The sequence below is a fragment of the Mirounga angustirostris genome, unplaced genomic scaffold (assembly GCF_029215605.1).
Source record: "Mirounga angustirostris isolate CCGP_5_RB_7025 unplaced genomic scaffold, mMirAng1.0.hap1 SCAF_8, whole genome shotgun sequence".
In the NCBI taxonomy this organism is placed as follows: domain Eukaryota; kingdom Metazoa; phylum Chordata; class Mammalia; order Carnivora; family Phocidae; genus Mirounga; species Mirounga angustirostris.
In genome coordinates this window covers 38,073,632-38,086,691 of record NW_026991716.1, presented here as the reverse complement: position 1 = coordinate 38,086,691, position 13,060 = coordinate 38,073,632, and the positions used below count along the sequence as shown (strand labels likewise).

Here is a 13,060-nt window from a genome sequence, read left to right as displayed (position 1 = left end):
TCCCTAAAATTTAGTCCCCTCCCAGGGTATATAAGTATATGACATGTATTTGTGCAACCTTCTTCTTTGCCTAATGATTAAAAACTTGGGTTTAGAAGCCAGACTGTTTTTGATTAAGCATCATTAACTTGACATTTGGGCAGCTTAATTTCTTAATGAACTTAATTCCTTGGGTGTAAGTGGGGACAGTAAAATTCCTGTCTCATCGTGATGTTGAGGATTAATTGGATAATACATCTAAAAAACTTGGAATAATGCCTGAAACATAGTAAGTGTTAAATAAATGTTAGCTATAATTCTCATATGTATTCTAGTTAGCACTTTTATGTGTCAGCCCTCCACAGATGAATCTTTTTCTGATATACTGCAGGAGTTAAGCTATCTTGGATAAGGTTAACCCTGGTGGCAAGGATTTTTTAAATTTTCATGAAAGTTTTCTTTTTGGCTTCAAGCTTCGATTCTCTCAGAGTATGCTGCTAGGCTACGTGTGAGAACAGAGTTATACACATTCAGCTCTTCCTGCGTATATAGTGGTATATATAATGATGCATGAATAAAAACTATCTTCTGGGGGCGCCTGGGTGGCTCAGTCGGTTAAGCGTCTGCCTTCGGCTCAGGTCATGATCCCAGGGTCCTGGGATCGAGCCCCACATCCGGCTCCCTGCTCCACGGGGAGCCTGCTTCTCCCTCTCCCCCTCCCCCTGATTGTGTTCCTTCTCTCGCTGGGTCTCTCTCTGTCAAATAAATAAATAAAATCTTTAAAAAAAATAAAAACTATCTTCTGGCTGTGATAGTTTTATCTTGCCCATAGAAGTATAGAACAGCGTTAATGCTGGTTGCATGATTCTCTTGTTTCTAGATAGATATGTCAAATTTCTGTTAAGATTCCTTCAGTCTGTTTTGAAAGACCAGTCTTTTTGAGTTTTTTTCCTTATTTCACAGAATTGTAATAATTATGAAAATGTCTTTGATATCTTTTTCATGGCTTGTCAGCACTTTCTTATATAGTGCAGACAATTACCTATTAGGAAGGGAGGCCACTAAGACAGTCATCTCTTCTTAATATTTTCCTCCTTATTGTCCTGGGGCTTTATTAGATTTTTATGGACTATTCTCTCTGCTGTGACTATTTTAGAAGACTAATATATAAAAACAGAATTTAACATTTACTGAATACTTCTTATGTGTCAGGCATTGTTTTAAGTGCTTTACCCACTTTTTCATTATCTCATTTAATCCCATCATCTACTTATGAGGCAGATACTGTTATCTTCATTTTAAAACCTGAGGAAGCTGAGGCACAGATTAAGTAACTTGCCCAAAGTCACATTGCAAGTGGCAGCTTTAGGATTCAAACCTAGATCCCCTGTTCCAGGGCCTGTAACTGCTGGCCTAGTTAGTAAACTCGTATAAGGTTTGTTAAGGCGGGTGTAAATTTAAATAAGACGATAAAGCCAAATATTTCCTGAAAAAGTCACCATAACTAATCTGATTTTGCTTGCCTGTGGGAAGGAAAATTGGAAATCATGTATCTTCTTAAGTATGGGAAAAATGATGATGTTAGATGATTTTCCATAAATAATTATTTGTCTTGGATCATCCTTAAGTGAATACAGCCGTTTTGCTTCTTTACGAATCATTTGCAGTAGATAGAAAATCATTTGCACCTATCTAAGGACCAATATGTATGTGTTTAAAAGGGGCTAGAATGAGTTGATTTGTAGATTGCCATTTAGCTGCTATTTGTAGAAATGGGCTCTCAGAAAGACTGAACTGTGCAGCAGTTCGGAACTGATTAGTGATTGGAAATTGTTATTTTGTCCTGTTAAATAATATTTGAATGACAGCAGAAAGTTATGCAAGGAAAGGAAAGGCAGGAGAAAGGTGACTTATGGGTCTTATAATGAGAATGTCCCTTAGAAGTAATGGTCTAAAAAGTCAATGTACATTAACAATCGACACTTGTCTAGGAACTGGAAGGAGTTATAGTACATGGTTTTTGTTCTGGGCTATGTCTTGTCAGAGAAGCATTGGCTTTTTTTCCCTTCACATAGCAATTCATTCCCCATTGAAATATGGTAAAGTACAAAGGGTAAGCAACATTTAAAATAACAACATTGATAAAATGTTTTGGCTTTCTTTAAAGTATGGCCACACGTGGTCAGCAATGTTTTCCTCTCTCCTCTCCATCTTTTTAAACTCCCATTTCCTGTTTGAGAATCCCTTCTAAGTGTTGATCAAAATTATGGCTTTAAGCATGCATCTCTTATTCCTGAGTGGCTCAGGGACTCCTGAGATTCTTTCAGGAGTCACAACTATGTTCATAGCAATACTAAAACATTATTTGCTTATGGGTATGTAGCGGAGTTTTCCAAAGGCTCCATGATGTGTAACCAAGTGAATACAGAAACAGGAGAATCTAGCTGTCTTCTTTAATCCAGACATTGAAAAGATTTGCAGAAACGTAAGGCCACTCTTCTCTAGATTTGCTGAGAAGCACTAAGGTTTGTTTCTATGTTAAAATGTAACAGTGACCCCAGTCTAGGCCAGAAAGTTATGGTGCTCCTGTCTAGTGACTGAGTGGATTGGGAGTGGTCACAGACAGTGCCCACCACAAACACCTCCCTGTACGTTCTGGGGACATCCTGAGAGACTGAGGCTATGTCTCCTGATCTAGAGAAGTGAAACTTTTGCTCCTTTTTCATAATTGTGCTAGAGGGTCTATTCCAGATTATAAGGAGCTGTGGAAATCTAGAGAAAGGAGGGCTTGACTTTAAGTAGGAGCACCATCCAAGCTTGCCAGTGACCCCACTGATATGTGCCATATTTGGAGTGTTCTTTGTATTGGTTGCTCCCAACTTTGGGAGGACCAAAGGGACCTTACAGGATAGCCTTTTATTTGACTGTATTAATTGAGCATCTACTATGTTCTAGCCATGTTCTAGGAGCTGGAAATAAGTCAGTGAACAAAATAAAAACAAAAGCGCCGCTGTCCTCATGGAGTTTCCATTCCAGCTTTGGAGTCCTTTGCTGTAGTCACAGCTCCCTCTCAGGGGACTCTCAGAGTTGGCGATGGCCTCTGTGGTGCTCAAGCCTCTGTGTCTTGAGCACTGATGGGTATTTCCAGTGACTGGCTGCTGAGGATAGAGTGGAAACTGCTTGACAGTTTGTGATTATTTTTTTTTATTATTATTTAAAAAAAAAAAGTACCAAATGGTTTCGGATTTTTCAAATCGTACATAGAACAATAAAGGTAGCCTATCTAGTCACCCTTATTGTGGTTATTTTAATCTTGTTTGTTTTCAAGTTAGTGTCACTTTGTCAAGAAATTTAACTTAAAATAATTACTAACAGATGTTAAATTTATTATAATTGTTTTTCATTATTTGAAGAAAAATGTTCATACATGCGTGAGATTTTCCTTGCCTGGTAAGTTGCTCCCAAGACCCTGTAATTTGTTTAATAGACTTTTATACAGAAAGAGATAACTTGCCTCATTAGATTGAGTCACTTAATAATGACTTGAAGGTTAACTAATGCGGCCATCAGACTCCTGCTCACCGGCTGGACGTCTATCATATCACTAACTTCAGTCATTTCCAAATGCAGATGAGTGGGAATATCATTAGAATATTAATGAAAGAGAAACTGACATTCAAAATGTGAATGGCTAAAAATTGTCTCTAAAGATAATTTTAATTTTTAAGATACACTTTAATAGAAGCTTTTTTTTTTTTTAAATTGGGTGGCATTGTGACCTTCCCTTTATTGAAGGTGTTAAAGGAGCTTTTTAATCAGAGTGCAGCAAATGGCTGTTGTTTCTTCACATTGCTACCTGCCAGGCACCCAATTTCCAGCTGTGCCTGGTGTTCCAAAGATCAGAACGTCTAGAGTTCAAATAAAATCCCTCTCTTCTGCCAGTGGGTAAGCCATAGTCTGCTGTTCAGGGCGGAGATGGGGTAAACTGAGGGATCCTTTCAAAGGTGTCCAACCAACCTCTTTTTTTTTTTTTTTTTTTTTAATCCCTTAAATCCCATACCTTACCTCTACCTTCAGAGGTATATGGAGCCTCTAATTTCTGGGCCTTTCCAGGTTCTGAAGTTCTAACCAGCTTGATTGCTTATTTCACCCTGGTGTGAGTAACATTTAAATTTTAGCATGCTTTTGTCTCTTATACTTCGCATTCTTCTGTTTGCTTACCAGAGTCCAAAATTTTGATACCTCTCATGTACTATTCTGTCATCTCTCACTCTTTCTGTCCTTATGTATTTATGCTCTTATTATCCTTTGCTGTGATTTTATTGGGATTTTGAGAGGAAAGGAGATAAATGTGTATTCATTTTGCCATGTTTTACTGGAAGCCCAGGATTTAACATGTATTATCAAGTGCATACAACATACCAGGAATTGTGTTAGACACTTCTCTTTTCTCTAATTCAAAAATCCCTTCAAATTCTATTGAGGGTAGAATATTCATTCACATTAGTGCTACTCTCACCTGTTATTTTTTTAGCACCTTCTATGTGCTAGGCACTATCACATAAAGCATTTCATTCAATCATCACATCCACTCTAAGGCATATAGATATCATACCTCATTTTATTTTATTTTATTTATTTATTTTTAAGATTTTATTTTATTTATTTGACAGAGAGAGACACAGCGAGAGAGGGAACACAAGCAGGGGAAGTGGGAGAGGGAGAAGCAGGCTTCCCGCTGAGCAGAGAGCCCAATGTGGGGCTCGATCCCAGGACCCTGGGATGACCTGAGCCAAAGGCAGACGCTTAACGAGTGAGCCACCCAGGCGCCCCTCGTGCCTCATTTTAATGAATATGGAGACAAATTTAAAGTCACAGGCCCAGTAAAAAGTAATGTTGGTTTTGAGATAGGCTTTTAAAATAAATATGCTTTCTGTATATCAACTATCTATTGGATATTAGATAGATAACCATTGTGGGGCTTTTTGTTTTTTGTTTTTTTATTTTATTTATTTATTTATTTATTTATTTATTTTTTTAAAGATTTTATTTATTTATTTGAGAGAGAGAGAGTACATGAGAGGGGGGAGGGTCAGAGGGAGAAGCAGACTCCCCGCCGAGCAGGGAGCCCGATGCGGGACTCGATCCAGGGACTCCAGGATCATGACCTGAGCCGAAGGCAGTCGCTTAACCAACTGAGCCACCCAGGCGCCCCATGTTTTTTTTGTTTAATGTAAGCTCTGCGCCCTATGTGGGGCTTGAACCCAATGACCCTAAGATCAAGAGTCACATGCTCTATTGACTGAGCCAACCAGGCACCTCAACCATTGTGGATTTTTAAGCAGGGGAACACAGAATAGGATGAAAATGCTGTTTTTGTTTAATGTAGTGATAATATTAAAGATGCATAGTTGACCTAAAAAGATAGGAGGCATCAGCTAGCACTTAAAGCAGTAATGAATGGCCTGCAGTGTTAAGGGCCTAGATTTGGGGGGAGAGAGCAGTAGGAAGCAGCATGAGGAAGGTAAGTAGGTTTAAGAAGCATGTGATGTTGGGCGGGGGGGGGGGGAGGTGCGTTTGAATCCATTCTCTTAAATGAGCTACTGTAACAAAGAACTTAGCCCTGAGTCTGATACTCTCATTTCTGAATACGAATTAGTAGGCTTTGGTAACCAGCTTGACTGTGACATGAATAAGGAGTTAAAGGGAATGTCAAGTTTTCAAGTCAGGTGAATAGGAGTGCCATATCTAGGACTGAGGTAAGGTGGGAAGAAGTGCAAGAGGAAATTAGTAAATTTGAACAACATATGTGAATGTCATGGTTTTTCGGAAATACGAACATCTGACATGTTTTCTGTATTCCTTTCTTTGTTTTTTGGCATTTATCTGAATGTCCTGTAATCATATCAGACACTATTACAGAAAGTTGACTTCATTCAGTCACATGATTTCTTGGTCAGTAATAGTATATACCCATATTTTTAAGCTAATCTTTAGTATTTTTAAATCTTAATTTGAGGGCATTTTTTTTTTCCTTTTTGGAAGCAAGTACTCTGATTTCATTAGCACACAAAGTGTTTTTACAAGTCAATTCTAAAAGACCAGGAACCCGGTGTAAAAGACATGAATGGATAGATCAAATAAAGAGAAAAAAAGATCAATAGTCACCATAATTAAAGGCACACAAGCAAAATATTATTTTTTTTTAATTTTATTTATTTATTTGACAGAGAGATAGACAGAAGAGCACAAGCAGAGGGAATGGCAGAGGGAGAGGGAGAAGCAGGCTCCGCACTGAGCAGGGGGCCCGATGCGGGACTCGACCCCAGGACCCTGGGATCATGACCTGAGCTGAAGGCAGACGCTCAACCATCCAAGCCACCCAGGCGCCCCAAAATATTATTTTTTTAATATTTTATTTAAATAAAAATTACTTAAAGATGTGTCAATCCATGGTACAAACACACATTCTCAAATACTATTGATGGGAGGTGAGGGAGAGAGTATAAATCAGTGCAACCTTGGAGGGCAGCTTGGTGATATCTATCCAAAATTTAAATGCATATATCCCTTGACACGGCAATTCATCTTCTGCAAATTATCTCATAGACACACTTGCATAAGTGTGTCATGATATATGCCAAAGAATACCCATGGTGCATTGTTTGAAAATAGCATTAATTCTTCACTTGTAGAGGAGTTAAATGGATTAGGTAGTCCATTTCATAGAATATGGTATATTCTTTAAAAAGAGTGAGATAAAGCCAGATGTATGGGAAAATGTCCAAAGTATGTTTAGTTAAAAAAAAAAAAAAGATGTAGAATAAGCTGTATGTTAAAGTTTGATTTATGTTAAAAATTATGTTTCTAAATGCATAAAATATTTCTGGAAATGTGCTCCAGAAGGATGTTCAGTTAACAGTAGTTACCTCTGGAGAGGCAACCAGGGATCGAAAGCAGAGGGAGAGCTTTACTCTTGTAGTTTCATATTGTACACTATTAGTTTTATTTTATTTTTTATTTTTTATAGATTTTATTTATTTATTTGAGAGAGAGAGAATGAGAGACAGAGAGCACAAGAGGGAAGAGGGGAGAGGAAGAAGCAGACCCCCTGCTGAGCAGGGAGCCCGATGTGGGACTCGATCCCGGGACTCCAGGATCATGACCTGAGCTGAAGGCAGTCGCCCAACCAACTGAGCCACCCAGGCGCCCTTAGTTTTATTTTTTAAGCATATAAAATTAATATGAAAAAACAAGACTCCAGTTGTCCTTTGCTAAACTTTTTTTTTTTAAGTAAACTACCCCCAACGTGGGGCTCAAACTCACCACCCCAAGATCAGGAGTCACATGCTCTACCGACTGAGCCAGCCTGGTGCCCCTTCTTTGCTAAACTTATAATGAACCCTGGGGTGCCTGGGTGGCTCAGTTGGTTGGATGTCCCAACTCTTGATCTCAGCTTAGGTCTTGATCTTAGGATCGTGTGTTGGGCTCTGTGCTGGGCATAGAGCCTATTTAAAAACAAACAAACAACAACAAAACTCATAATGAACCTTGCTTTTCATAATTTAAAAAAATTATTATAGAAAATTTCAAACTTTATCTATACCCCTTCCCTCCTCCTTACCCTACTCTTGGATTCTTTTGAAACAAATCCTAGACATTATATTATCTCATCTATAAATAGTTTATTATGTGCCTCTAAAAGATAGAATTACTTTTTATAAACATAACGATAATTATCACGCATGTAAATATTGACAGTAATTCCTTAATATCACCAAATATGTCAATGTGCATATCTCCCCAATTATTTCATTTTTTAAAATATTTGAATTTTTGAATCAGGATCCAAATAAAGTTCAAACATTGTAATTAGCTGATGGTATCTCTCTCTTTTGCCTCCCTCCACTCTTTTTCTTTGAAACCTCTTTGTCCTATTTGAATCATTTGTCCTGTAGAATTTCCTTCAGCCTGAATATTGGTGACTGTATCCCCATGTCAGTTACCCATTATTAGATTGTTTACTATGTTGTTTGTAAATTAGTAGTAAAATCCAGAGACAAGTTAGATTCGGGTTCTATTTCTGAGGACGAAATTCTTAGTGAGTGTTGGTGTATATTTCCATTATGAGGTACATAATGTCTGGTTATCTTTTTATTTTTTTTTTAAGATTTATTTATTTGAGAGAGAAAGAGAGTGCGAGCTGAGGGAGGGGTATATGGCGAGGGAGAGAATCTCAAGCAGACTCCCCACTGAGCGTGGACCCCGGTACAGGGGTTCAATATCATGACCCTGAGATCATGACCTGAGCTGAAACCAAAAGACGGATGCTCAACTGACTGAGCCTCCCAGGCACCTATGTCTGGTTATCTTTTGTGTGTGTGATGTCAATAGCCACTGATGATCATTGCCTAGGCCCACTAATGCATAAGAGTCTTCCATAAATGGAACTATTAGCTAGTGGCTTTGGCCAATATATTAAGTATTCTAGGGTATACAACATTTGGATACAGATTATTTTAAATACTTTCTAACTTTTTATATTGTCTGCAGTTAATTTCCATTGATCTGCTAGTTTATCTTTGAACTCTTTTATCATGGTATAAAGTCTTCTATTTGATCAGATGGATCATCATGTTTTTCTTTTTTTTTTTTTTTAAAGATTTTATTTATTTATTTGAGACAGAGAGAATGAGAGCGACAGAGAGCACATGAGGGGGGGAGGGTCAGAGGGAGAAGCAGGCTCCCTGCCGAGCAGGGAGCCCTATGCGGGACTCGATCCTGAGACTCCAAGATCATGACCTGAGCCGAAGGCAGTCGCTTAACCAACTGAGCCACCCAGGCGCCCATGTTTTTCAAACCCCAATTAGAAAGTTACTTTTGGGGTGCCTGGGTGGCTCAGTTGATTGAGTGTCTGCTTTCAGCTCAGGTCATGATCCAGGGTCCTGGGATTGAGTCCCGCGTCTGGCTCCCTGCTCAGCACAGAGTCTGCTTCACCCTCTCCCTCTGACCCTCCCCACTGCTTGTGCTCTCATTTGCTCTCTCTCTCAAATGAATAAATAAAAAAATCATTTTTAAAAAGTTCCTTTTCATTTTTCAGTTTTCTTCTGGATATTTTTATCCCTTCTGAATGTATGTAAAAGGAATCAAAGACCTGACTACTAATAATTTGCCAAAGAGAACACTAGATTAGAAAGTTGTTCACTTACTCAGTTTTTCATTCAACAAACTTTATTAAGTACCTGCTATGTTTGTGGCACCATGTCCACCTCATGTTGATTATAATTGTGATATAGTCCATCGAACAGGCAGTTGTGATGCGACATGGTCGATGCTGAGTAAGGGAAGGCACGTGTGTGTGCTCCGAAGCACACAGAAGTTTCCCCCTACGTCAGTCTTGAAGAGTAGTGGAAAGTTTCCTGGAGGAAGCATAAGTAAGAGCCAGACCAAGGAAGGGGTAAGTAGCCAGGAGAATGATGAAAACGTTCTAGGAGAGGGAGCAGCTTGTGGAAAGGCCTAGAAATGAGAGTAAGCTCTTCCATGGGGGCACTAAAAATAATTTAGAATAATGGGAGCATAGCTGTGGTGTAAGGAAAGTGGGATGGGCTAGAGAGGTGCAGGACCAGATCATGAGAGACTTGAGCCATAGTGAGTTTGGGCTTTATCCCCAAGGCAGCAAGGATGACATATGTGGGTTTCAGGCTGAAGGCAGGAAGACCTATTAAAAAAGCAGTGACAGTACTGTGGGCTAGAACCAACAGTGGTTTGAATTCGGTTAGAGGCGGTGGAGATGGAAGTAGTCTTGTTTGTTCTTTCAGAAAATACTGAGCACCTGTTTCTTGGTAGGTGCTGTTCCAGGCACTTGGGAGTCAGCAGTGACCAAAATAGACAGAACTCCCTGCCCTCATGGAGCTTACACTCCAGTGGGGAGAAAGACAATAAATAAATATATGCCGTGCTTACCTAGTTGTAAGTGCCTGGGAGAAGGATAAATCAGGAAGAGGGATGAGGGTAAGGGAGTGTTGTGTGGGGAACGATTTTTTGTGTAGAGTGATCAGTGATGGCTTCACCGAGAAGGTAACATGTGAGCACATATCTGAACGAAGTGAGGAAGCAAGCCTTGTGGATATCTGAGAGAAGAGCATCTGAAGCAGCAGAAACAGAATTGCAAGGGTCTTGGGATCAGAGGTTGCCTGTTGTTCAGAGGAACAGGGAGGAGGCCGGTGGCTGAAGAGGAGTACGTGAGTGGGAGAATGAAGGGAGCTGGGCCAGAGAGAGAGCTTTACTGGCCGTTGTGAAATTGTGATGGATAGAAATAGAGTCAAGATTCAAATGGAAGAATCAGTAAGATTTGGGGATCGACTGGATATGGGTGGTGGAAAGGAGGAAGGAGATAAGGAACACAGTGATCTCATAACATGAATACTTTGACTTCATTCAAGGGAATAAAGCAGCTGGAGCAGATAAGCTTAGATACCTAGTATCATGCAAATCTCTTTTTTTCTTACAACATTGGGGAAGAGGTAATCTTGATTACACCCATTATGAAGAGAAAAAGTCTCTCACCATAGAATGGATTTTCCTTTGGTTTTGGTGGTTCTCCAGTTAGGGACAGGACTTGACTGCTCAGCAGCCAGAACGCCTGAGTAATGGGGCAGCAGGGCTAGGCCAGATCTGGATGGAGCCCTTAGGATACTGCAGACTGCCCCCGACACATTACCACATCCTATATACACAGACACAGGCGTATCCCATTTGCATTTTGTTCTTCTTTGCAGTCTTTAAGATGTCTGCTAAATTCCTAGTTGACATTAACCTAATTCAGTAGTATTGCAGCTGCTTCTACTGAGAGAGAAGTCATTATGATTTTGTGTCTGTACTAAGCATGGTTTTAGGAGATGCATCCATCCATTAAATCCTCATTTACTAATGATCTGCATAAGTCTCCATGCGATGCCTGGATGACAAAGAGGACAATGACATGGTCATTGTGCCAGGTCTCAAGGACTTGAAAATCTAATAAGGTGGACAAAGGAAATCAGGGATCACAGTTAGGCATGCCATAATATTGAGTGTGAAGAAGGTATGGGGAGTCCAGGGAAGGGTTCCTTAAGCTTTAGGCTAAGTGCAGCAAACTTCTAAAAGAGGCTAACTTCTAAATCCATGAAATTCTCATGTGCTGCCTAATCTGTGGAACACTCCCATCTACTTCTGTCCTTCTTTCCTAGTCCTTCAGACCCATCTTCCTGAGGAAGGTTGTGTTTATAGGTCCCTGTATGACCTTCCTTGTTCTTTCCCAGTTCTGTAGACTGTAATAGCTAGAAGGAAACAACTATAGGGTCAGTTAACAGAAAGCAAATAGTATAAGCAGATTCATATGTAGTTTATTTTATATTAATTCATAATTAAAATTAATAATACTGTTATACAAATAGAACTATGTAGAAGTAGCTTTAAAAATACAGTGGCTTCTGGGGTGCCTGGGTGGCTCAGTTGGTTAAGCATCTGCCTTCAGCCCAGGTCATGATCCCAGGGTCCTGGCATGGGGCCCCTTGCCTGGCTCCCCGCTCAGTGGGGAGTCTGCTTCTCCCTCTCTCTCTGCCCCTCCCCCCCATTCGTGCTCACTGTCTCTCAAATAAATAAAATCTTTTTAAAAAAAATACAGTGATTTCTATAGAACAGCATTTCTCAAGCTTATGTTTATATACCACTGTCATGATTTTTGTCACACAAGGGTAGAATTTGTAGAGTTACTTAATATTTTTCTGTAAGCCAAATTACTTTTTTTTCTAACTTAAAAGCCTACTTGAACCTCATCTTAAAAAATATTCGTGGAGTTATGGATTTTTTGTTATTTTATAAGAGTATATGGCTGCTGTATTAAAAAATATGTGCCCCTGGGGAGTTCCATTTCTGGATGGAACAGGGTAAGCACATGCCACCCAGTCTCTCCCACTGAATGCAGCTAAAAACTGGGTAGAACACATGGAATAGCAATTTGAGGACTCTGAGAAGTCAGCAGTAGCAGGTAGATTAGAGAAGTGCAGGATCTGAAGTACCACCATCCAGCTGGGAGTTTCCTTTTTTATTTCTAGTGTCCCCTGCTGGGACTCCGTGCAGCCCAAACCTGGACGTGGGCACCAGGCAAGGACAGAGAGAGCTCTAGGATAAACCCTCTAGTGCTGACTCAAGTGGAAAAGGAGACTCTCAGCACTCAGAGTGGTAGAAACTACCCCCTTTAAAACATTTGTCACCATTCTGTCGTGCCCCAGCCCCCAAGGAATCTCGTGTTCAGGGGCTGGCCGTGTCAGCAGCAGGGGCTTACAGATGCCTGAAGCTCTAAGGGCGGGGACCCTTCCTCTCGGTTGGAGAAGCTGTCGTCCTACAAAGGTGGGGGTCAGCTCCCATTACTTTTTTCCTTTCTCTGTCTTCCTGCTGCCTAGCTCCCAGATTATGTGGTAGAATGAGATAAGAAAAGCTCCAGGTTTCCGGCTGGAAGACAGGAAAAGGGAGCTCCAACGAACTGAAAAGTACCCAGGAGACAGTGGAGAGGGAGGAACTTAGGAAAGTAACCCCATAAGGTTGTTTGTGATCTCCCGGGCTCACCCCTCAATTGTCACACGCATGGATCTGTTCCCAAACAGCATACCAAAAACTTCTGAGTATTGAGCTATGAGATGAATCACTGTCCGGGTCCTAGACTGGCCACTGGGTTGCGCTCCTGCCAGACATATCGGAATAACTTTGCAAAGACTTTGAATGTAGAAATGACATTTAAATCATACCCCACAGAAGGTTGGTTGGAACTTGGGACCGGAATCCAACCAGGTCAATTGCCTACTAAAGTAAAAATATCAACATTTTCCATGGGATTTAAACAAGATGCAGAGTCTCATAATATTGAAAGTGTCCAGGGCAGAACATAAAATGATTTAGCCTACAGAAAAATGGGAAACTCTCAACCAACGTGAAAGAGACAACCAATAGATGCCTACACTGAGAAAATACCTCTTCTCTACATGTGGATTATGTCCTTCCATCCAATTTGATTGGCAAGCCTTGGCCACATGCCCACTGCCGG

General features: G+C 40.3%; 1 protein-coding gene across 5 annotated transcripts in view; it reads left to right on the top strand.

Annotated features, from left to right (window-relative positions):
* Positions 1 to 13,060, top strand: part of USP49 (ubiquitin specific peptidase 49) — an 88,494-nt gene that overhangs the window by 35,471 nt on the left and 39,963 nt on the right. The window lies entirely within an intron of this gene.